This window comes from Dysidea avara, chromosome 12, assembly GCF_963678975.1.
Source record: "Dysidea avara chromosome 12, odDysAvar1.4, whole genome shotgun sequence".
Classification (NCBI taxonomy): Eukaryota; Metazoa; Porifera; class Demospongiae; order Dictyoceratida; family Dysideidae; genus Dysidea; species Dysidea avara.
Genome location: NC_089283.1, coordinates 18,198,830 through 18,226,197, shown reverse-complemented (window position 1 = coordinate 18,226,197; position 27,368 = coordinate 18,198,830). Strand labels below are relative to the sequence as shown.

The 27,368-nt window shown below is 38.8% G+C and overlaps 1 long non-coding RNA gene across 1 annotated transcript; it reads left to right on the top strand.

The window, feature by feature from the left end:
• The first annotated feature begins 16,948 nt into the window (after positions 1–16,948).
• LOC136241174 (uncharacterized) lies at positions 16,949–25,535 on the top strand. Its single transcript, XR_010694209.1, has 3 exons — positions 16,949–17,063; positions 17,622–17,743; positions 25,422–25,535. It is a non-coding gene; the product is annotated as an uncharacterized lncRNA (long non-coding RNA).
• Positions 25,536–27,368: the final 1,833 nt, after the last annotated feature.

Here is a 27,368-nt window from a genome sequence, read left to right as displayed (position 1 = left end):
CAATGTGCTGTCTTGGGCGTGTGCGCCAATGCCAAAGATGAAGTGTCTCAGTGTGGCTCGGTTCTGCTGAAGTCATTACAATGATTCATGACATCTTCAACATCCTTGTCCAGCATATTCTAATGATGATGCAATGAGCCATTTACCTTAATTTACTTGACAAACCTGTTAGTACACCCGTTCCAACAGAATTAACACCCCTATTGATTGAAAATTAGATGATGTTCCTGTATCATCCACTCAGATTGTCAGTTGGATCAAGACAGACCTTGTATTGTTTGTTAGGCTGGCCAAATGAAATTGACACTGAGTAAGTTTACAACTTATTGAAACAAATTATGACATTTCTACCCATGCTGGTTGTATTATCTGGGGTGCCCATGTCATCGTCCTTCCTCAAGGATGAAGTGCTGTTTTGACAGAATTGCATGGTGGTCATCCCAGGATTACAAGGATGAAAGTCTTAGTGTGTCACTTACTTTGATGGCCTGCCTATATTATACTGGTTGATTGGAAAATGACACTGCACTCATAAGATTGCAATATCAAGAGACAGGCACAATGGGTGCTGCATACATTACTGTGCAGGTTCAATCAAATAATTATCATCTTTCTCCAATTGTGAAAGTTGTTCCTCTATTTTGGCATTCATTGAATTGGGAACAGAACAAGCCTTACAAATTTAGGTTTGTCTTGAGGATCCACATAAACTTTAGCTTAAAAGTTTTTCAACTTACCATGTCCTGCAGCTGGTTCAAATAACTCATTGTGATGACCCAGCAACTTATCCAATTTAGTATGTAATTTTACACTAGAAGGTTGTAAATTAACATTTGGAAAACTTGTTGAACGGTTGCATTTGAAATTATCAAGACTGTAGCACCAGTATCAAGCTCCTGGCATGGTAAAAGGCTTTTCATTAAGCATGGAATATATCCACTGTAAATAGCTAGTCAGCCTTGTCCCCCGGAGAATAGGTGTTTGGTCTATGACACTCAAAAAATACACTGACCTTCTTCCCTTCAACGATCTCATTGGCAGTGAAATAGAGATTAACTCTTTCAACATAAGCTGTAATTGAGTCATTCCTAGGGTAAACTCATAGTCACAGTCATGGTTAGATGGTTTCTGCCATCAGGATTCCATGCTCATCACCAATGTGGTATCTCATGTATATATAGTTCACAATAAAAAGATTAATGATTGATAATCAACTACAGTGGCAGATCTAGGAGGTGGATCTAGAAATTCTCAGAGAGAGTTTCAGGTCTAGACATCTTTATGTGAGCATTTAGTGGATCACTCACAGCATGCAAAGCATTATCCAACTAGGGTGGTCTGGGGCATACTCCCACAGGAAAATTTAGAAAAATTATATCCTTCTGAGATTGGAGTTGGTAACACTTAAACACTCTGAATGGTGTTATTTTTATTATCCAACACTAGCAGTGGCAATTCTAAAAGCTGACATTCAGAGGGCAAAGCTAACAAACTAACTGAATGCCCCCCCTCCCTCCCACACACAGAGGAAACGTTTGACATTTTAACCCTATTAATTTTGGTGCTGACTTTGTTGAACAGACATTGTAAGTGATCATGCATGTCGAAAGAAAGCTCTTTATTCAATACCAGTTTCAAGAAATGGCAGTTATGAATCTCCACTGATGACATAGCTATGCAATGCGTGGGGTACAGCATAATATTATAATTAATATATAGTATGATTTCATGCATCCAGACAACTATGGATTGGCTGAGTTATAGGCATAGGCTCTCCTAGGCCTACCAATAGAAATAAGTATTGGGGAATGTTTCAGAATAGTTACCAGGGGCGGATCCAGACTCCAAAGATAGGGTTTCACTCTGGTTGCCCATAGCTTCAGTCTAGCTAGCTATAGCTACTTCAGTAATTGTAATTGTAATTGCAATGTATCAACAGGGATTCCACTCAGTGAGACACTGATTTTCAGTGGAGCCCTGCATACAAGCGACAAACACACAGACAATAAAAAGGGTATGTACAAAATGCATTACACAATTATTAAATCAGCATTATCATAGTACAATTTCCTAAATGACGACAGGTTGGTTGCCTCAGTCACAGCTGGTGGTAGCTAAACTCTTCCATATGACAGCTCCTCTGTAAAAGAAACTTCACTTTCCAAAATTGTTATTTATTCTAGGAATAAAGAGTCCATTGACTAATGTGACTTGTGATATCTCTTGCTAGAAGATGTTATGAAGATAGGAAAGTGATTTTCGATGAATAGATTTAAAAATCTGTACAGCTGTATATATGAAACTTGCAGTACTCCATCAAAGTAAAAGAAAACTTGCAATGATACGATGATGGTGATTTTTAAACAAATTTAGTGTACACTCTTTCAAGCATCGCAGTAAACTTAGCTGTAGTGGGGCACCACACAGCATCACAATACGTAGTCAAACAATGTTAAGACAAAAGCTGAATAAAGCAGACAAAGCATTGTAGGTGCCAATGTTCCTTGACAGAAGATGGATGAAAGTCTGGATCTAACTCTAGAAACTATAGACCTATATTGATAATGTGTAAAGACCACAATAACGTAGGATCATTACACCCAGATACTGAACAGAGTCAACTTGGTTCAAAACTGTACCCAGTAGTAGCTAGCTACAAAATAATCACTCTCCAGCAATGTTTCACTGTTAAATCTCACCAGAAATGCATTTAGAATCCATTAAAACAATAATATTTTAGGAGCGTATGAAGAGCCCCTTAGCTAGGATGGCATCAAAATAGGTCGTTAGCTATTATATTGGGAACGCGCCTGCTCCGTAAACTGATTTCGGGCGCGAGCCTAATTTTCAGAGGGGGTTTTCAGCTGAACATTACAACCGAACATTACAACCCCCTGCATCCGTCACTGAACTATAAACAATCGTGCAACTACAGCAAACGGCTTGGATGGAATGACGCTTTCAACCAATACACGTGTAGATACTACAATCACGATTACATCATATTCTATATAAAGTCAGTTACGTCACTACATAGTTGTAGGATAAGTTTTATTTCCTGATATTTCCTCTTTATAAACTTGACCTCCTGATGGACGCTAGCTATATACGAAAAAAGGATTCGTCTAGAGAGTGCATGGTTCGACTTTGAAGCCGATTGCTAGCTACATCAACTTGAACACCTTTGAGAACCCCGGCACGAACATCAATTCCGACAAGTATCTAGCTATAGCAGCTACGTGATAGCTAGCTAGCCTTGAACTATCTAAAGACACATAAGTTGTTCAAAAATTCCTGTTGTAGCTCGAGTAATCTCGTCCGATTTTGGAGCCCGTCCGGTATTTGGTGAGTTACTCTATTATACCTTGCATACCACTGTTAGTAAACCCCAACATAGCTAGCTAGCTGCAGTTTTTTCAGTCACCGGCATTAGTGTTCAATGTGGGTAAGTGTGCAGCTATGAGAAAATTCACTGCGCATATCAAGACACACGATAGTATGTCGTGCGGCCCAAGAAGCCGGCGCGCCACACCGTGAGTATATTAACAGGAAGAAAGAAAACGCAATTTCCACACCTATGTAACTTTATAAGGCCACTCCAAATAAATTCTCTGTTTTCCGTCCACCGCCCGCATCTGATTACTGTCAGCTCTAAATATTCCATTATTCCGTATTCTTCTATTATTTCCCGGTTATTCTTGCATACTGGCAGGCTCAATATAGCTCACGTGTCAGCAGTGCTATCAAGTCAGCACAAACTTCACGTTTGTGTTATTTTTGCAATTTAAAAAGGAAGGAACAAGCCTAAGCATGCTTTTATGCAGCTTTTTATGGTTGTACCAGGCAAATACTGGCTTGAAAAGCTGCCAATCTTATAATGAAATAATGGAAATGGACCGCCCGCCCGCATGCAAATATGCTTGAGTCTAGGACGGGAAACAGAGAATTTATTTGGAGTGGCCTAATCCCAAATCCGATTGGAACCAAATGTGCTAGAGAGGTGCCAGCCAGTTAGGGGAGTCTACATACCAAATTTGAAGAAAATCGCTCAGGCCATTTCCGAGATGCGAGCGAACAAAATTTCGTTTTAATTTCTTCGTTTTTTTTCTTCTACTTCTTCATTTCTCACACTTCGCAAAATCCGCCATAAAACACGAATGTGTGCTCCAATCGGGCTGAAATTTGGCACACTTGAAGGGCTCATTAAGGCTGATCTCAGTACCAACTCGCGTTTCACGATGCCGTGGCACTACGTTATGGGTGGTCTCCTCAGCGGACTCCTGCTCACTGTGCATGTGGGACTTCCTTTGCAGTGGAGCATGCTTTATCCTGTCCCAAGGGTGGCTTACCTTCTATCCGACACAATGAGATCAGAGATCTAACTGCTACCCTGTTGACTGAAGTATGCTCTCAGGTAGCTGTTGAACCAGAGCTCCAGCCGGTTTCACAGCAGGACTACCCTGCTTCTGCCAATATCCAAGATGGTGCCCGTCTTGACATCGCCATGAATGGTTTTTGGGGTGGAAGAAGTGAAAGATGTTTTGTGGATGTGCGGGTGTTCAACCCTCTGGCTGCTTCTAATGCGTCCTCATCACTGGCCTCCTGTTATCGGAGGCACGAGAACATTAAGAAACGTGCGTATGCTCAGAGAATTCGTGTGGAGGAGCATGCCTCTTTTACCCCCCTGGTAATGTCTGCCTCTGGTGGTCTGGCTCATGAGGCTTCTGTTTTTTATTAACGCTTGGCTCATCAACTTTCAAACAAGTGGGGCGATGATTACTCTGTTGTCATGGGGTGGTTAAGGTGCTGTCTATCTTTTTCTCTCTTGCGGTCCTCCATACAATGCATCCGCGGAGCCCGCTCATCCATCGGTCACTATGTTAAGACTCCCCCAATTGTGGAGCTGATTCGGGCAGAGTCTCAGTTTGCCGTGGACTAAGAAAGTCCCGGTTTGTCCAGCACAGGCCATTTATGTGCTGGGGGTGGTAGGCAAGGGCAGTCCATCAAGCCCGGGTAAAAAAAAATAAAAAAATAAAAAACTCTGGGAGGAATCCGATTAGTATTCACGGAGTTATGATCGATTATTCGTAAAATAAGGTCGAAGGTCTGTCACGCCCACAGGGTAAACCCCTTGAAGGAATGAGCTGAAAATTGCTATGTAGATGGAGTAGCCATCGTTGGAGTGCCTTTTTGTGGTTTGAAAAGAATCGAAATAAAGACCATAGAGATATGACACAAAACTCAACCTGTGTCATAATTACGCAATCGATTTTTTCGAATAAAACACTATTAATTTTCACGTCTACCGGGTAAACCGCTACGAGCAATGAGCTGAAAATCGGTGTGTAACTGGAATAATCATCATAGAACGTCCTTGTAGTAGTACAGAAGAATCGGTTTGCAAACCACTGAGTTGTGATTCGAAAGCCAACTACGTGTAGCAAATGCGAGATCGAGATACTCTAATAGAACAGTCACCCTAATAGAGCATTTAGCTACGTATATAACTTACTCCATTAAAGAATTATATTACATTGCAAGTTATTCTGTAGGATGTTCAGCTACAAACAGTTAATCTTATAGTCAATTCAGCTAGAAACAAGTCACCCTGTAGAGAGATCAACTAGAAGAAGTCGCCTTGTAGAGAGTTCAACTACAAAGAAACCACTATGTAGAGAGTTCAGCTGCAAACAAATCACCCTGTAGAGAGATCAGCTAGAAAAAATAGAATTTGCCTTGTAGAGAGTTCAGCTCCAAATGTAGAGAGTTCAGCTCCAAATGTAGAGAGTTCAGCTGCAGACAAATCACCCTGTAGAGAGTTCAGCTACGAAAAGATCACCCTATAGAGAGTTCAGCTAGAAGAAGTCACCTTGTAGAGAGTTCAGCTACAAAGAAACTACCATGTAGAGAGTTCAGCTACAAACAAATAACCCTGTAGACAGATCAGTTAGAAACAAGTCACCCTGTAGACAGATCAGCTAGAAGAAGTTACCTTGTAGAGTCCAGCTACAAAGAAACCATCATGTAGAGAGTTCAGCTGCAAACAAATCACCCTGTAGAGAAGTCAGCTATGAAAAGATCACCCTGTAGAGAGTTCAGATACAGACAATTCATGCTGAGAGAGATCAGCTAGAAGAAGGTACTGTACCTTGTAGAAAGTTCAGCTACAAGCAGATCACTCTGTAGAGAGTGCAGCTATGAATAGATCACTCTATAGAGAGTTCAGCTGCAAACAAATCATCCTGTAGAGAGTTCAGCTATGAAAAGATCACCCTGTAGAGAGTTCAGCTAGAAGAAGTCACCTTTTAGAGAGTTCAGCTGCAAACAAATCACTCTGTAGAGAATTCAGCTACAAACAAATCACCCTGTAGAAAGACCAGCTAGAAACAAGTCACCCTGTAGACAGATCAGCTAGAAGAAGTTACCTTGTAGAGAGTTCAGCTGCAAACAAATCACCCTGTAGAGAGTTCAACTACAAACGGATAACCCTGCAGAGAGTTCAGCTAGAGTCAGTCAAGTCACCCTGTAGAGGGAATCCTGTAAAGAGTTCATCTACGTACAAGCAAATCACCCTGTAGAGAGTTCAGCTACATTTCAAGTCACCCAGTAGAGAGATCAGCTGCAAATTATACTGTGGGGATTAATGGACATGTAATAAATATATGCATTATGTATATATAATCTAATCAAAAACAGCCAAGCTGTAAAGAAAGGAGTGCGGCCCTTGAAAAGGCTATGGTGAAAAAAAATGGGAAATCCAAGGTGGCGGCCAAGAAATGGCTGTGATGGTACAGTAGGTTAATGGTAAAAATTTTAACAACGACAATTCAGGTGAATTTTGTGCCAAGACCAAGCGGCATCAAATTCACCTGAAATGTCGTTTTAAAATTTTTACCATTAACCTACCATCACAGCCATTTCTTGGCCGCCACCTTGGATATCACATCTTTTTTCACCATAGCCTTTTCAAGGGCCGCACTCCTTTTTTTACAACTTGGCTGTTTTCGATTAGATTTCACTTCTTTTTGTATTTGTATACCCCAAAGCCGGCCTATGGCCAGCTTTGGGGCTTTTTAACATACATTTTTTTCTTTACCACAGGAAAAAGAAAAAGATGAAGCAGATTTTATAAATACTTTGACTCATTCTGATTTGATCAGTAAATGTACAAATTATGTATATAATGTATATATTTATTACATGTCAATTAATTCCCACAGGATAATTTGCAGCTGATCTCTCTAGTGGGTGACTTGAAATGTAGTTGAACTCTCTACAGGGTGATTTGCTTGTACGTAGATGAACTCTTTACAGGATTCTCTCTACAGGGTGACTTGACTCTACCTGGAGTCTCTACAGGGTTATCTGTTTGTAGTTGAACTCTTTACAGGGTGATTTGTTTGCAGCTGAACTCTCTACAGGGTAACTTCTTCTAGCTGATCTATCTACAGGGTAACTTGTTTCTAGCTGGTCTATCTACAAGGCGGTTTGTTTGTAGCTGAATACTCTACAGGGTGATTTGTTTGCAGCTGAACTCTCTACATGATGATTTCTTTGTAGCTGAACTCTCTACAGGGTGAATTGCTTGTAGCTGAACTCTTTATAGGGTGATCTATTCATAGCTGAACTCTCTACAGAGTAATCTGTTTGTAGCTGAACTTTCTACAAGATACAGTATCTTCTTCTAGCTGATCTCTCTACAGCATGAATTGTTTATATCTGAACTCTCTACAGGGTGATCTGTTCGTAGCTGACCTCTCTACAGGGTGATTTGTTTGCAGCTGAACTCTCCACATGATGGTTTCTTTGTAGCTGAATTCTCTACATTTCTTCTAGCTGATCTCTCTACAGGATGACTTGTTTGTAGCTGAACTATTTGCAGGGTGATTCTTTGTAGCTGAACTCTCTACAAGATGACCCTTCTAGCTGATCTCTCTACAGGATGACTTGTTTCTAGTTGAACTCTCTACAGGATGACTTGTTTCTAGCTGAACTCTCTAAAGGGTGATTTATTTGCAGCTGAACTCTCTACATGATGGTTTCTTTGTAGCTGAACTCTCTACAAGGTAACTTCTTCTAGCTGATCTCTCTACAGGGTGACTTGTTTCTAGCTGATCTCTCTACAGGGTGATTTGTTTCTAACTGAACTCTCTACAGGGTGATCTGTTCGTAGCTGAACTCTCTACAGGGTGACTTGTTTCTAGCTGATCTCTCTACAGGGTGATTTGTTTCTAACTGAACTCTCTACAGGGTGATCTGTTCGTAGCTGATCTCTCTACAGGGTGACTTGTTTCTAACTGAACTCTCTACAGGGTGATCGTTTCGTAGCTGAACACTCTACAGGGTGATTTGTCTGCAGCTGAACTCTCTACAGGGTGGTCTTTTCGTAGCTGAACACTCTACAGGGTGATTTGTCTGCAGCTGAACTCTCTACAAGGTGACCTCTTCTAGCTGATCTCTCTACTGGGTGACTTGTTTCTAGCTAAATTGTCTATAAGATTAACTGTTTGTAGCTAAACTTCATACAGAGTAACTTGCAATGTAATATAATTCTTTAATGAAGTAAGTTATAAACGTAGCCGAATGCTCTATTAGAGTGACTGTTCTATTAGAGTATCTCGATCTCGCATTTGCTACACGTAGTTGACTTTCGAATCATAACTCAGTGGTTTGTAATCCGATTCTTCTGTACTACTGCAAGGTCTTTCTATGATGATTATTCCAGCTACACACCGATTTTCAGCTCATTGCTCTTAGCAGTTTGCCTGGTAGGCGTGAAAACTAATAGTTTTTTATTCGTAAAAATCGATTGTGTAATTGTGACACAGGTTGGGTTTTGTGTCATATCTCCATGGTCTTTATCTCGATTCTTTTCAAACCACAAAAAGGCACTCCAACGATGGTTACTCCATCTACATAGCAATTTTTAGCTCATTCCTTCAAGGAGTTTACCCTGTAGGTGTGACAGACCTTCGACCTTATTTTATGCGAATAATCGATCACAACGCCGTGAATGTTCATCGGATTGAGATCCGCCTTAATGAGCCCTTCAAGTGTGCCAAATTTCAGCCCGATTGGAGCACGCATTCGTGTTTTATGGCGGATTTTGCGAAGTGTGCGAAATGAAGAAGTATAGAAGAAGAAAACAACGAAGAAATTAAAACGAAATTTTGTTCGCTCGTATCTCGGAAATGGCTAGAGGGATTTTCTTTAAATTTGGTATGTAGACTCCCCTAACTAGCCGGCACTTCTCTAGCAAATTTGGTTCCAATCGGATTGGGTATCACTGAGCTACATAGGTGTGAAAATTGCGTTTTCTTTCTTCCTGTTAATATACTCACAGTGTGGCGCGCCGGCTTCTTGGGCCGCACGACACACTATCGTGTGTCTTGATTTGTACATTTACTGATAAAATCAGAATGAGTTAAAGTATTTATAATCTGCTTCATCTTTTTCTTTTTTCTGTGGTAAAGAAAACAAATGTAGGTTAAAAACACCCCTTCCATTTTGAGATTCCGTTTGCTAGAACAGATCATTATAAATTCAGCTATTACCCCAAATCTATCCGCGATTGGAACAATTTACCAACTGACACAATAGAATCCCAATCTCTACAAGTATTTTTAGATAAATTATAACTGACTCTCATCTGTGATTTGTAATGTTTTTTCCTTACCTGAACATATCAGTTTGTAACTGTGTTTTCAGTAATCATAATCATAATCATAATCATAAAAAGCCCCAAAGCTGGCCATAGGCCGGCTTTGGGGTATACAAATACAAAAAGAACTGAAATCTAATCAAAAACAGCCAAGCTGTAAAAAAAGGAGTGCGCCCTTTTATTATATTTTATAATTGTAAGACTCATATGCATGAGCATAGTACAATGATTAGTTACAAATTAAATTAGAATGTGAGTAAGTAATTAAGTAAGTAAATTAATTAAGTATAAGTAATTAAGTAAGTAAATTAATTAAGGATAAGTAATTAAGTAATTGAAGAGATCACTAGTGTACAAGTGTAGAGAATTGTTGTAGAGTTGGTGCATTGACAGTGACACTTGGTAAAGCATTCCACTGAGGGACTACTCGTGGAAAAAAGCTGTACTTATAGCTATTAACTGTTGAAGATATTGTAACAAATCTATTGTTGCGACCTCTAGTGATAAGAGAGTTTTTAATCATGCATTCTGGGAGTGAAACATCTATTAAACCATTTAAGATTTTATAAAGAACACATAGAGACTGAATATCTCGTCTCTTCTTCAAGCTGTCCCACTGTAAAGTTGATAACATTTCACTAACACTGCTGCCTGTATCTGTTAAAATCGGACATTACATATCTAGCAGCTCTCCTTTGAACAGATTCTAATTTGTTAATATTAATGTTGGTGTAGGGGGACTAAACAAAAGTTGTGTACCCCAAAATTGGTCTGACATATGTACAATATGCATCCACTCTAATATTCCTCTGACAGAAATGAGTGTTTCTTCTTATGAATGCTAGGGCAGAGTTAGCTCTTTTACAGATACACTCAATATGCTTGTTGAAGGTAAGTTTACTGTCTAATGTAAGTCCTAAGTATTTAGCTTCCTGTACATGGGTAAGCATTTGATCATACAGAGTGTAGTGTGTGACCCTTGAAAAGGCTATGGTGAAAAAAGATGTGAAATCCAAGGTGGCGGCCAAGAAATGGCTGTGATGGTAGGTTAATGGTAAAAATTTTAATAACTACAATTCAGGTGAAGTTTGTGCCAAGACCAAGCGGCACCAAATTCACCTGAATTGTCGTTATTAAATTTTTTACCATTAACCTATCATCACAGCCATTTCTTGGCCGCCACCTTGGATTTCACATCTTTTTTCACCATAGCCTTTTCAAGGGCGCACTCCTTATTTTACAGCTTGGCTGTTTTTGATTAGATATCAAGACACAAGATAGTGTGTCGTGCGGCACAAGAAGACGGCGCGCCACACCGTGAGTACACGATAATGTGTCGTGCGGCCCAAGAAGCCGGCGCGCCACACCGTGAGTATATTAATAGGAAGAAAGAAAACGTAATTGTCACACCTATGTAGCTCTGTGATCCCTAATCCGATTGGAACCAAATTTGCTAGAGACGAGCCGGCCAGTTAGGGGCGTCTACATACCAAATTTGAAGAAACTCGCTCCAGCCATTTCCGAGATACGAGCGAACAAACTTTCGTTTTAATTTCTTCGTTTTTTCTTCTCCTTCTTCATTTCACACACTTCGTAAAATCCACCATAAGACACGAATGCGTTCTTCAATCGGGCTGAAATTTGGCACACATAAAGGGCTCATTAAGGCAGATCTTAGTACCAACGTTGGTAGGCATCCGATGAACATTCACTGAGTTATGACCGATTATTTGCGTAAAATAAGGTCGAAGGTCTGTCACGCCCACAGGGTAAACCACTTAGAGGAATGAGTTGAAAATTGCTATGTGGATGGAGTAACCATCGTAGGAGTGACTTTTTGTGGTTTGAAAGGAATCGAGATAACGACCATGGAGATATGACACAAAACCCAACCTGTGTCACAATTACGCGATCGATTTTTATGAATAAAAATTATTAGTTTTCACGCCTACCAGGTAACCGCTTAGAGCAATGAGCTAAAAATCAGTATGTAGCTGAAATAATCATCATAGAAAGTGCTTGCAGTAGTACAGATAAATCGGATTACAAACCACTGAGTTATGATTCGAAAGGCAACTACGTGTAGCAAATGCGAGATCTAGATACTCTAATAGAACAGTCACCCTAATAGAACATTCAACTACGTTTATAACTTACTCCATTATAGAATTATATTACATTACAAGTTATTCTGTAGGGAATTCAGCAACAACCAGTTAATCTGATAGACAAATCAGTTACAGGCAAGTCACCCTGTAGAGAGTTTACCTAGAAAAAAATCACCCTGTAGAGAGATCAGCAGAAGAAGTCATCTTGTAGAGAGTTCAGTTACAAAGAAACCACCATGTAGAAAGCTCAGCTGCAAACAGATCACCCCGTAGAGAGATCAGCTAGAAGAAGTCACCTTGTAGAGAGTTCAGCTACAAAGAAACCATCATGTAGAGAGTTCAGCTGCAAAAAAATCACCCTGGAGAGAGTTCAGCTATACAAAGATCACCCTGTAGAGAGTTCAGCTAGAAGAATTCACCCTATAGAGAGTTCAACTGCAAATAAATCACCCTGTAGAGAATTCAGCTACAAACAAACCGCCCTGTAAAAAGATCAGCTAGAAGAAGTTACCTTGTAGAGAGTTCAGTTACAAAGAAACCATCATGTACAGAGTTCAGCTGCAAAGAAATCACCCTGTAGAGAGTTCAGCTGCAAACAATTCACCCTGTAGAGAGATCAGCTAGAAGAAGTTACATTGTAGAGAGTTCAGTTACAAAGAAACCATCATGTAGAGAGTTCAGCTACAAAGAAATCACCCTGCTTCATCTTTTCTTCTTCCTGTGGTAAGAAAAAAATGATAGGTTAAAAAGCCCTAAAGCTGGCCATAGGCCGGCTTTGGGATATACAAATACAAAAAGAAGTGAAATCTAATCCAAAACAGCCAAGCTGTAAAAAAAGATTGCGGCCCTGAGAAAGGCTATGGTGAAAAAAGATGTGAAATCCAAGGTGGTGGCCAAGAAATGACTGTGATGGTAGGTTAATGGTAAAAATTTTAATAACAACAATTCAGGTGAATTTGGCTGTTTTGGATTAGATATATATATATATATACATATACATATTATATGTATATTTGTTAATGTACAAACTTAATGATGAGTATATTCGTACATATGTAGCTAGCTACTTATTTACAAATTTATATGAATATTAAATAAATCACTGAAGAGATGGAGCTTGTATAATATGATCATCTAGTTGGTTTCGCATGCACAGCACTACACTAACATGCATGTTACAGTGTAGCTAGTGATACACTTATCTGTAATGCGTTTATCTAATATGTGACCGGATTTGCAAAAGGGTACCTTTTCCACACATTTTAACACGTTAGCAAACAACAGTTTTCTCTTTGTATCAAAATGTAGTCAGATATTGTAGTTTAATCACTTATGAAAAATTCCAGACAATGATAAACAATTTGTAAAGTTCAAAGCTCAAAAATGGGCCAAATTTTGTGTGAAAAGGATAGCTTTTTTGTAATTTAGTCAGACTTTTTTGTCAAGCTGAATATATAGCATCAGGCCAATTGCAACTAGCTATCTATGTGTGGAGCAGGCATCTACATGTAGTTTGGATCCATTACACAACAGACATGTACTTTAATAGCTTCCTTGTAGGAAACATATAGTGAAAAATATGAATAGAGTGTGAGACACTTGAATAGACTCTGAAAGATTTTGAAACATTTTTAGTGGGTCAAGCAGAATTTATACATTCCCATTCTTCAGTTTTATATGTTTTTGGGGACTTAGCTCAATACAGATGTATGATTCACATGAAAGGTGTGCACAATTGACTTGTCTATAATCACTTGTAGTGTGACTTCTTCACATAGCTGGTCACTGATGGCCAGCTATGGATAGATTACTTGTCACAATGCATAGTGCTCTAATAGATGTCTTTGCGGTGCAGGAATATGTTGTGGTGCAAGGTAGCTTGCATGCAGCAGATTACTGTAGCTGGTAGAGGGAGGGGCTAAGAAAACTGAGATCGATGTGTTGATGACAATAGTTTACATGCTGGGAAGTGGTGTCGTTTATGATGATCCTTTGGAGAGATGCTCCTATGTAGTCTGTGATGAGGAAGACCAGCATGTAAGAGGTAACAATTTAATATGATGGTCAAGGTATCGATATCGATAAGGTGATGTTGCAGTTGCGGTGACCCATTAAGTTGACAACAATGTACCTGTAGCTGTGTAGCCATCCCCAAGTTCCTCACTGACTGTCATGCAGCAGTTATGATTGACTGACTTCTTATCACTGGCCTGCTTTATGTATAGAGAAGTGCATAATGAAAGCTATTATTAAATTTGACCACTTTACCACAAGTCATGATTATGGTGTGTTAATAGGATAATAGACTGACTATGAAACCACTACTGGAATTCTACAACAGAAAAAGTGCCTTCTTGGGAATGCTATTATTTGTCCTATGCTTTACCACAAATCTTTGAAACTAGTCTAGGGATTATACGGCTCATAACTTGTATGAGTGCATTCACACTACACTGTTATAGCATATTGAATTAAAAATTAATACCGCTTCCTGATGCTGAACAATTATGGTGTGAAGTATCAACAAGTTAAGAAGAGTTATCAGTGGAAGAATCACGCTTATATAGCTTTGAGAAGTGTATTTATTGTAGTGTACCGGTTGCTGTTTTACATCACTGAGTAAACCATAATGATTGTTGTGTTGTGATCATTTTGACCCGAAAGCTACCTATCAAGTATGTATATTTACAATGACTGTTGATGAAATTCAACCTATGTAACTGCTTAAATTCACTTTAGCATTGCCACAGACCACAAAGGATAGCAGTTCAAACCGAAGTGAATAAGCCACAGAAAGCTATCCAATAACAGAATCAGAGCACTGCGCTCAATTTAATTGTACACTACTACACTGCCATTAAGGCTTGGTTCTGGTCACTTCACCTCAGTGCTGTAGCCAGACTTTGTCATGCCAGGGCATTGGATGGACAAGCCATTTAGCCATGCAGTACACACATGCCCTCTTCAATATTACGGATATCTACATAGCATTTTAAATTATTGTTGTGCATCACTGTTGCCACTAGGGTACACAAGATAACTACAGCATTATACATATAATCTTAGTGACTGCAGCAGTGTCTTCTTTATAAAAACTGCAGCAGTGTACGTCTTTACATCCAACTAGGTTGAAACTTGAAGCACTTACAGTATTTTATCACATGATGACTTAGAACTATAGAGTTGTCAGTTTACAAACAGAGAAGAAAGAAAACAAAAACAAATATACTTTGTACCATTTGAACTAACAATCTAAATGGTAGCTATCCACCATGTAGTTGGACTGGTGCTTGTATTTTCTATGCTTGCTTGACTCTATTTTGGGTTTTGACCACACTTCAGCTCTGTCCACCGCACTAATGGTAGCCTAGTCAATCCTCTGCCTTCAGTCCTTGTCTCAATTCCACAATTTATTTTATCACATTATCTCAGTGCCTCTCATTCGTGAATTGAGTTACTCATAGGGAAAACCCTTGAGACCCAATCATCTGTTTGCCATTGGCAAATTGGAAAGAAAAGCATTGACAAAAAGTTGATATTGATTTTAGTGTTGTATAAGTTGTTGTTGTGGATGTTAGAAATGACTATTCATCAGCCCATGTTATTCTGGGGACAAAGTGGCTTGATGTCCGCGTCTGACTACACCACTGCTTCACCTTGTAGGACTGGTTACTGATACCAATACATTAGGATATTAACAGGAGGCTCTTTCTTACTACAACATGTGCAACATTCTTGAAGCCATATCTTCACTAATGAATGTACAATTTTTAGTCTGGCTGTCTATGCCAATTTCTGGAACCAGAAACAGAAAGTGGAAATGGTAAACAGCCATATAAATATACCCTAGAGTAAAACCTTTGTTTAGTGGCTACCTCTTAAAGACCACCTTTTATAAGACTACCTCTGTACAAAGACCACTTTGTAATTAGATATCAAAGATGGATAAGGACCACTTTGTGGTCACAGACCACCTCTTTACATGGTAGTATTTGGTAAGCTTCAAACATGTATTTCATGACTCATATCAGTGTCATCTCTTTGTCCACACTTCATTCAATTCATATACCATCATCGCTTAGTTTGTACCAGCATAGATAATAATATGGTACCAGAATGTGTCATACAAAAAATATATATTCCATGCAAGTGAAATGTAGATAGTACACTACAACCTACTGTATCAATGAAAAATGAAGTCTCATAGGGTTAAGACTCTAGTCTTTTTAGCTGTTTTGATTAAGCAATCATGACATAGGATGATTGGAACCTAGCTGTATTGCAATGTGAAGAGGTGGTCTTTGTAAAGAGGTGATCAATAAAAGGTAATCAGTATGCCAATAAAAGGTAATCAGTATGCCAATAAAAGGTAATCAGTATGCCTTAGCCATTTTTTAGGTCTAATTACAATGTGGTCTTTGTACAGAGGTGGTCTTTATAAGAAGGTGGTCTTTCAGAGGTGGCAAGGGTTTTCTATTGGGTACATTTATATGACATTTTTTGACCATTTCCGTTTTCTATTTTCACTTTCCGTTTCCGGTTTCCATTTCCACTGTTTCCAATTGCCCTTCCAAGAACCATGAGGCCGTGAGACCTTTGAAAAACATACTAATTTGTATGGGAGACAATGTGTTGTTTAAAAATATGCATGTGCTCCAGACATTAATTAAATTCCTTATACTTTTATAAGTGGTCTGTGTTATTGGTACTGTAAGTTGGTTTTATATCATTTCACAAACCCGTGTTGTGTGTACTTCAGTTATTAACTTGTTGGTAATAGGGTGAAATCTTTGATCACAGATTCAAAAACCTTGATAACAGCTGGGGTTAGGTTAGGGTTTTTGTATATCATTCCATCATGTACATATGTGTGGCAAATTTTAAAAAGAGGGTTCTCTGAAAATTTATATGATGTTACACTATAGAATGTAATGCTAAGGAAAGGAGTTTGGGGACTTGCTCTTGAAATTTTAGAAACTCTGAAAATGAATTTAGGACCACTTTCAGTTTACAATCATAGTAAATACAATGCATTAAACTGTGCAGTTAACTAGGACAAAAGTTGTATCCCTTGATTGATAGATCTGCCACTGGTCATTCCATGTGTCATTTTTTGCTCCAATGCAGGTCAAATCATAGAGTGGAACAGTAGAACGACTATACCACTACATTCAAAGAGATGACTAGTAAGTTCAAGTCTTGGAGTGGCAATAGCTCATCCCTCTGGTTTGCAATGCAAGTAGAGAAAGACCTACAAAAATCAGCTGCAAAATTTGCCACTACTAAAAGCAATGGTATGCCAGAAACAATGTAAAAATGGTGGCCTGTGACACCAAAGTGTGCTGTTTTGGTGTAACAGAGCACATTTTTGTGTACAAAGCACACTTTATTTTTTACAGTGAAAATACTGCATATTGCATAATATAGTAAGGAAAGACATTGGGAAATCAGCATAAACAACTCAAAGCGGTGACTTGGTAGGATGATGTGGGGCTGGAGCAAAGGCTTTATCCATCACTTCAACACTGGCTGTAAAGTGGTGGTTACCAATGCCTTTCTGAACTTAAATTAGAAAATGATGGGTGTGACTTGTTCGTTGATTGGCATGGTTAGCCACAAATCTCTTCCATGCAACTAACTCCAAGTTTCTTTACCAACAAGAAGACTCCAGTGGGCAAACTAAATGTCATTGATGATATGTAGCTACAATCCAAGATCCTAGGCCATTGTTTAGCATATATTTATTGATCAATAATCTGTAAAGGTTTACTTTAATGAGAATTTATATGAAAATTAGGTAGAAAATGTCATTGCTATAGTAATAACTGTTTTCTATTTTCAATTATATATAGCTATGGGTAGTTTGTTGCAATGGAGCAAGGGAGAGCAGAATCAAGTGTTTGGTCAGATATTTGGGAAAATTGCAGAACTAAACTGGATGTGGGAGAAAACCATTGAAAAATTTGTTGAACAGGTATGGATTAATGTGTACTTGTGTTTTAACAGAATAAGACTAACATTTTGTATGGACAAGCGTATTTCAGTTACATGTTTCTGACTCCCTGTATTCACAAGCTTTAGCCTTCTCACAGGTCCCTAGTGGGATATATAGCATTTGATGTATCTCAAATTTCTGTTTTCTGTAGAAACTGCAAAATAGCTCTGCTGGTTTGGTGGCAAGTTTAGTGAATGAGCATCCACTTGCCTTCCAAACCACTTATCTATACACTTTACTGTGTATATATTTCATAAAATTATGTTAGTATTGAAATGAATTGTTTGAGGACTGGTCAGTGTATCACACTACCGTGTGTCGTGCGGCCCAAGAAGCCGGCGCGCCACACCGTGAGTATATTTACAGGAAGAAAGTAAACGCGATTTTCACACCTTTGTAGCTCCGTGATTCCTTATCCGATTGACACCAAAGTTGCTGCAGAAGTGCCGGCTAGGTAGGGGAGTCCACATTCCAAATTTGAAGAAAATCGCTCCAGCCATTTCCGAGATACGAGCGGAAAAGTTAAGGTTTTTTTTCTTCATTTTTTTCTTCTTTTCGCACACTTTGCAAAATCCGCCATAAAACACGAATGCGTGCTCCAATCGGGCTGAACGTTGGCACACTTAAAGGGCTCATTAAGGCGAATCTCAGTACCACGTTTGGTAGGAATCCGATGAATATTCACGGAGTTATGACCGATTATTTGCGTAAAATAAGGTCGAAGGTCTGTCACGCCCACAGGGTAAACCGCTTGAAGGAATGAGCTGACAATTGCTATGTAGATGGAGTAACTATCGTAGGAGTGCCTTTTTGTGATTTGAAAGGAATTCAGTTAAAGGCCATCCAGATATGACACAAAACCCAACCTGTGTCACAATTACGCGATCGATTTTTATGAATAAAAAAACTATTAGTTTTCACGCCTACCAGGCAAACCGCTTAGAGCAGTGAGCTGAAAATCGGTGTGTAGCTAGAATAATTATCATAGAAAGTCCTTGCAGTAGTACAGAAGAATCGGATTACAAACCACTGAGTTCTAATTCCAAAACCAACTACGTGTAACATATGCGAGATCGAGATACTCTAATAGAACAGTCACCCTAATAGAGCATTCGGCTACGTTTATAACTTACTCCATTATAGAATTATCTAATCAAAAACAGCCAAGCTGTAAAAAAAGGTGCGGCCCCCAAAAAGGCCATGGTGAAAAAAGATGTGAAATCCAAGGTGGCGGCCAAGAAATGGCTGTGATGGTAGGTTAATGGTTAAATTTTAATAACGAAAATTCAGGTGAATTTGGTGCCAAGACCAAGTGGCACAAAATTCACCTGAATTGTCTTTATTAAAATGTAACCATTAACCTACCATCACAGCCATTTCTTGGCCGCCACCTTGGATTTCATATCTTTTTTCACCATGGCCTTTTTGGGGGCCGCACCTTTTTTTACAGCTTGGCTGTTTTTGATTAGATATCACTTCTTTTTGTATTTGTATACTGCAAAGCCGGCCTATGGCTGGCTTTGGGGCTTTTTCAACCCATGTGTTTTTTTTCTTTTCCACAGGAAAAAGAAAAGAACTTAAAGAAGATTTGTAATACTTCAATTATTTTTGATTTTATTAGTAATTATACAAATTATATACATATATTTATTACATGCCTATTATTCCCCACAGGATATTTTTTTGCAGCTGATCTCTCTACTGGGTGACTTGAAATGTAGCTGAACTATATACAGGATGGTTTCTTTATAGCTGAACTCTCTACAAGGTGACCTCTTCTAGCTGGTCTCTCTACAGGGTGATTTGTTTGTAGCTAAACTCTCTACATAGTGGTTTCTTTGTAGCTGAACTCTCTACATGATGGTTTCTTTGTAGCTGAACTCTCTATAAGGTGACTTCGTCTAGCTGAACTCTCTACAGGGTGATTTTTTTGTAGCTGAACTCTCTACAGGTGATTTGTTTGCAGCTAAACTCTCTACATGGTGGTTTCTTTGTAGCTGAACTCCCTACATGATGGTTTCTCTGTAGCTGAACTCTCTACAAGGTAACTTCTTCTCTACAGGGTGATTTGTTGTAGCAAGAGTTCATAATATATATATATATATATATATATATATATATATTATGTACTCTTGGTTGTAATTGAATTCTCTACAAGGTGGTTTGTTTGAGGCTGAACTCTCTACATGGCGGTTTCTTTGTAGCTGAACTCTCTACAAGGTGACTTCTTCTAGCTGATCCCTCTACAGGGGGATTTATTTGTAGCTGAACTCTCTACAAGTGATTTATTTGCAGCTGAACTCTTTATGTGGTGGTTTTTTTGTAGCTGAACTCTCTACAAGGTGACCTCTTCTAGCTGATCTCTCTACAGGGTGATATGTTTCTAGCTGAACTCTCTACAGGTGATTTTTTGCAGCTAAACACTCTACATGGTGGTTTCTTTGTAGCTGAACTCTGTACACAATGGTTTCTTTGTAGCTAAACTCTTTACAAGGCGACTTCTTCTAGCTGATCTTTCTACTGGGTGATTTGTTTGCAGCTGAACTCTCTACATGGTGGTTTCTTTGTTGCTGAACTCTCTACAAGGTGAATTCTTTTACCTGATCTCTCTACAGGGTAATTTGTTTGTAACTGAACTCTGTACAAGGTGCGTTTTTGTGGGTGATCTCATTGCAGGTTGATTTGTTTGTAGCTGAACTCACTAAAGGGTGATTTGCTTGTAGCTGAACTCCTTGCATTGTGTCTAGTTTCTAGCTGATCTCTCTACAGGGTGATTTGTTTGTAGCTGATCTCTCTACAAGTTGATTTGTGTGTAGCAGGTTGATTAATTTGTAGCCGATCTCTCTACAGTGTAATTTGTTTGTAGCTGAACTCTCTATAAGGTGATTTGTTTGTAGCTGATCTCTCTGCAGGTTGATTTGCTTCAGCTGAACTCTCTACAGGGTGATTTACTTGTAGCTGAACTCCTTACATTGTGTCTAGTTTCTAGCTGATCTCTCTACAGGGTGATTTGTTTGTACCTGATCTCTCTACAAGTTGATTTGTGTGTAGCTGATCTTTCTACAGGTTGATTTGTTTGTAGCCGATCTCTCTACAAGTTAATTTGTTTGTAGCTGAACTCTGTACAAGGTGCTTTTTTGTAAGTGATTTCACTGCAGGTTGATTTGTTTGTAGCTGAACTCACTAAAGGCGATTTGCTTGTAGCTGAACTGCTTACATTGTGTCTAGTTTCTAGCTGATCTCTCTACAGGGTGATTTGTTGTAGCTAATCTCTCTACAAGTTGATTTGAGTGTAACTGATCCCTTTGCAGGTTGATTAATTTGTAGCTGATCTCTCTACAGGGTAATTTGTTTGTAGCTGAACTCTCTACATGGTGGTTTCTTTGTTGCTGAACTCTCTACAAGGTGAATTCTTTTACCTGATCTCTCTACAGGGTAATTTGTTTGTAACTGAACTCTGTACAAGGTGCGTTTTTGTGGGTGATCTCACTGCAGGTTGATTTGTTTGTAGCTGAACTCACTAAAGGGTGATTTGCTTGTAGCTGAACTCCTTGCATTGTGTCTAGTTTCTAGCTGATCTCTCTACAAGTTGATTTGTGTGTAGCTGATCTCTCTGTAGGTTGATTAATTTGTAGCCGATCTCTCTACAGTGTAATTTGTTTGTAGCTGAACTCTCTATAAGGTGATTTTTTTGTAGCTGATCTCTCTGCAGGTTGATTTGTTTTAGCTGAACTCTCTACAGGGTGATTTACTTGTAGCTGAACTCCTTACATTGTGTCTAGTTTCTAGCTGATCTCTCTACAGGTTGATTTGTTTGTAGCCGATCTCTCTACAGGGTAATTTGTTTGTAGCTGAACTCTCTATAAGGTGATTTGTTTGTAGCTGATCTCTCTGCAGGTTGATTTGTTTTAGCTAAACTCTCTACAGGGTGATTGCTTGTAGCTGAACTCCTTACATTGTGTCTAGTTTCTAGCTGATGTCTCTACAGGGTGATTTTTTTATAGCTGATCTCTCTACAAGTTGATTTGTGTGTAGCTGATCTCTCTGCAGGTTGATTTGTTTGTAGCCGATCTCTCTACAGGGTAATTTGTTTGTAGCTGAACTCTCTATAAGGTGATTTGTTTGTAGCTGATCTCTCTGCAGGTTGATTTGTTTTAGCTGAACTCTCTACAGGGTGATTGCTTGTAGCTGAACTCCTTACATTGTGTCTAGTTTCTAGTTGATGTCTCTACAGGGTGATTTTTTGTAGCTGAACTCTCTACAGGGTGATTTGTTTCTAGCTTATCTCTCTACAGGTAGATTTGTGTTGATTTGTTCATTGCTGATCGCTCTAAAGGTTGATTTGTTGTAGCTGAACACTCTGCAAAGTGTTTTATTTGTAGCTGATCTCTCTACAGGGTAATTTGTTTGTAGCTGAACTCTCTCCACAGTGACTTGTGTGTAGCTGAATTCTGTGTAGCTGAATTCTCTAGAGAGTGACTTAATTGTAGCTGAATTCTCTACAGGGTGCATGACTTGTTTATAGCTGAACTTTTTTCAGTGTGACTTGTAATGTTCTGAATCTCTATAGTGATATATTTGCTTAACTCTCCACATGGTGACTTGCTTCTTGCTGAACTGTCTATAAGATTAACTGTTTGCAGCTGAACTCTCTACAGAATAACTTGTGATGTAATAAAATTCTTTAATGGGGTAAATAAATTACCCGAATGCTCTATTAGGGTGACTGTTCTATTAGAGTATCTCGATCTCGCATTTGCTACACGGAGTTGGCTTTAGAATCATAACTCAGTGGTTTGTAATCCGATTCTTCTGTACTACTGCAAGTACTTTCTATGAAGATTATTCCAGCTATACACCGATTTTCAGCTCATTGCTCTAAGCGGTTTGCCTAGTAGGCGTGAAAACTAATACTTTTTCATTCGTAAAAATCGATTGCGTAATTGTGACACAGGTTGGGTTTTGTGTCATATCTCCATGGTCTTTATCTCGATTCCTTTCAAACCACCAAAAGGCACTCCTACGATGGTTACTCCATCTACATAGCAATTTTCAACTCATTCCATGAAGCGGTTTACCCTGTAGGTGTGACAACAAATCGATCTTGTTTTACGCGAATAATCGGTCATAACTCCTGAACCATTCATCGGATTTGTACCAAATTTGATGCTAGGATTCGCCGTTGGACTCCCTTTCTGTGTGCCAAATTTCATGGCGATCGGAGTACGCGTTTGCTTGTTATAGCAATTTTTGCAAGTGTGCGAAAAGACGAAGAAGAAGAAGAAAAGAAAAACGAAGAAAAAAAAACCAAACTTTGGCAGCTCGTATCTCGGAAATGGCCTGAGCGATTTCCTTCAGATTTGGAATGTAGACTTCCCTGGCTGGCGGACAACTGTGTAGCAAATGTGGTTCCAATCGGATAAGTGATCACTGAGATACAAAGGTGTGAAAATGACGTTTTCGTTCTTCCTGTCAATATACTCAAGGGTGTGGCGCGCCGGCTTCTTGGGCCGCACGACACACTACCGTGTGTCTTGATTACATTGCAAGTTATTCTGTAGGGAGTTCAGCTACAAACAGTTAATCGTATAGACAATTCAACTACAAGCAAGTTACCCTGTAGAGAGTTCAGCTACAAATATGTTGCTGTAGAGATTCAGAACATTATAAGTCACACTGAAGAGAATTCAGCTATAAACAAGTCACCTTGTAGAGACAACAAGTCACTCTGTAGAGAATCAGCTACAAACAAGTCACTGCATAAAGCGTTCAGCTACAAAAAAGCTACCCAGTAGAGAGTTCATCTAGATCAGCTACAAACAAGTTACTTTATGCAATGTTCAGCTACAAGTAAGTCACTCTGTAGAGAGTTCAGCTACAAACGAGTCACTCTGTATAGTACAAACAAGTCACCGTGTAGCTGGAGAGTTCAGCAACCAATCAAAAAACCACCCTGTAATGAGTTCAGCTATACAAACATGTTATAACTCTATAGAGAAAGTTGTAACGCTATAGAGAGATCAGCTAGAAACAATTAGTCATCCAGTAGAGAGATCAGCTACAAGACATCACCTTATAGAGAGTTTAGTTACAAATAAACCACCATGTAGAGAGTTCAGCTGCAAAAATATTACCCTGTAGAAAGTGCAGCTATGAACGGATCACCCTGTAGAGAGTTCAGCTAGAAAACGTCATCCTGTAGAGAGATCAGCTAGAAGGATCACCTTGTAGAGAGTTCATGCAACTACAAACAAATCACCCTGCAGATAGTTCAGCTACAAACAAGTCACCCTATAGAGAGATTAGCTAGAAGAAGTTACCTTGTACAGAGCTCAGCTACAAAGAAACCATCATATAAAGAGTTCAGCTGCAAACAAATCACCCTGTAGAAAGTTCAGCTACGAACAGATCAACCTGTAGAGAGATCAGCTAGAAGAAATCACCTTGTAGAGAGTTTAGCTACAAAGAAACCACCATGTAGAGAGTTCAGCTGCAAACAAATCATCTGTAGAGAGTTCAGCCAGAAACAAGTTCACCCTGTAGAGAGATCAGCTAGAAACAAGTCACCCTGTAGAGAGAGCAGCTACAAAGAAACCATCCTGTAGAGAGTTCAATTACAAACAGATAACCCTATAGAGAGTTCAGCTAGAAACAAGTCACCGTGTAGAGAGATCAGCTAGAAACAAGTCACCGTATAGAGAGATCAGCTAGAAACAAGTCACCGTATAGAGAGATCAGCTAGAAACAAGTCACCCCGTAGAGAGATCAGCTACAAAGAAACCATCCTGTAGAGAGTTCAGCTACAATCAAGTTACACTTAGAGAAATCAGCTAGAAACAAATCATCTTGTAGAGAGTTCAGTTGCAAACAAATCACCCTGTAGAGAATTCAGCCACCCTGTAGAGAGTTCAGCTTGAACAAGTCACCTTGCAGAGAGTTCAGCTACAAAGAAATCACCATGTAGAGAGTTCAGCTGCAAACAAATCACCCTGTAGGGAGTTCAGCTAGAAACAAATCATCCTATAGAGAGTTCAGCTAGAATCAAATCACCCTGAAAAGAGTTCAGCTACAAACAATGAGAGTTTCAGCTACAGTTCAGTTATGTAAGAAGTCACCTTATTAACTACAGTATGTGATAATTATCATCCAATGTTAAATATACAAATATTTCATCAGGCAAAAGCTATGCACACAGTTACCTCCTTTCTTCCACAATTCCTTACAAGTTAAAAGGAAGCAGCATCAAAGCCATATGGCTAGCTTTGTGACTTACAATACAAAAAGAAGTGATATCTAAACCAAAGCAGCCAAGCTGTAAAAAAAGAGTGCGGCCCCCAAGGTGAAAAAAGATGTGAAATCCAAGGTGGCGGCCAAGAAATGGCTGTGATGGTAGGTTAATGGCAAAAATTTTAATTACGACAATTCAGATGAATTTGGCGCTGGATCCTAGTGGAGGAGGCAACACAAGTTCACCTGAATTGGCGTAATTAAAATTTTTGCCATTAACCTACCATCACAGCCATTTCTTGCTTGGATTTCACATCTTTTTTCACCTTGGGGGCCGCACTCTTTTATTACAGCTTGGCTGTTTTGGTTTAGATATCATTACATGGTATACGTCTGACTCTAATTTGATTATTTTCATCTTTGTTCACAGTACTCCAGTTATCAACACTATCTTAAGATGCTATTTAAAACTGAAAAAGAGATGGATGAGCACAATGAGGAATTAATGGTTTGTTATTCTAAAATGACTAAAGCTAAACATCAGGTACATACATAATACTGCACTTAACACATCAATATTGGATAAAATTCAGAACACTTGTTCCATGAATATGTTTTTCTGCTTGTGATTGTTTAGAAGTAACTGTTCAAAACTGCACATATATACCTGTATACTGTAAAATGTTGGATGCTACTCTGAATTACTTGTTTTATGTTTACAATTATTTCTGTGTAGTTTGAAGCAGCCAAAAAGAAGGGTGATGCAGCATGCATCACAACACGAGAGGATGAAATGAAAACAGTTTAGTTAATCTTATTTTTTGCCTTGTGTCTAAAATTGTTCTTTAGATGATATCACAATACACTTCAATGCAGGAGAAAGTAGCAGGTATCATCAGCAAGTTGGAACATACCAAAGTACGTACATAGCTAAATAGTTCATGTGACATTTATACGTACATTAAGATTACTATCCATACTGCATGCAGTATAACATCACCATGTGCAGCATTCACTGTCATCATTACAAGAAAAGTGCTCGATTATTATTATTACAAAATACTTGTTGAATGTAATTGTCTCAACAGATAACATTTGTGAAGGTAGCATTAAAGGAGCAAGCCAATGCCTATGTAAACATGGCAGGAAAATGTCAGGCTATCTTTACTACACAACGGGCTGTGGCAGCAATCACCCCTGATAAAAATGCAAATCAACATGGTGAGTTTTGTTCTTGGTTCTCAAAATGTTCTTATGATCCAATTGTACGTACATATACTGACAATTCAGATATGGCACAGAACTGCATGGATATAATACATTACATTGTGGCTATTGTATGTATGCTAGGCTCAGGGGCGTACCAAGGGGGTTTGCAGGGGTTTCAGGAAACCCCCTTGAATTTTACATACTACTTGAAACATTAAGAAATTGAAACCGAACAAGACACATTTTAAACTTTTATCTTATAGTTAAATAATAGTTACTCACCTGATAGCAACACTTATAGAATTATGATTTGGGTGAAAAGATTGAGATGCTCTAACAAAGCAGTCAGGCAATATAAACTACTCTAATATAACAGTCACTTAGCTGTAGTGGAAACCCCTTTTCAAAATCCCTGCCCTGTTAGGTACAGCCTATCATGCCTCCAAGACATTGCTACATAAATGTATTTTCATTCTGTGTGTAACATACAGTAATACTATATTTCTAGTATTTCTTGAGAATATCTCTAAGCTTGTTGACTCACTGAGTAAGAAGTTAGGATTAGTACCACCACATAAAGAAGGGAGTGATACAGCAAAACCGTACGTTGTACACTACTATCTTAAAGCAATGCATTAACTTATATATATATATATATATATATATATTTACATCACAGTGTTCCCGCCAGATCTAGAGGAGCAACAATTTCACACGCACGCACAGGTATGTGATATAATATTCAGCATGAATGAGTATACACGTGTAATATATGATGTAGGAAAAATTGAGCTACCAGCTCCCCCAAGGAGTTCCCACTCTTTAAACAGTTCTGGATCGTTTTGTGAACCAATATATATTACTCCAAATAGGAAACAATCTGGTGAGTTTGTATCCTACACAATTAGATATAGTTTCAAGGGCGGATCCAGGGGGGAGGGGCTTTGGGGGCTGAAGTCCCCTCCCTTCATATTTAGGCTTTACTTGATCAATATGCTGAGTATTATAATGAAATTTTGTCTTAGCATAATTATATGATCACTAATAATACAAATACTCATAAAACCACCTTTAGCATCTTTCCAAGGTATTATCAGTGGATTTATGCTAAAGTTTATGCAACAAGGACCCGGATCAGCATTGGAGGTGTACAAGATCGAGATACTCT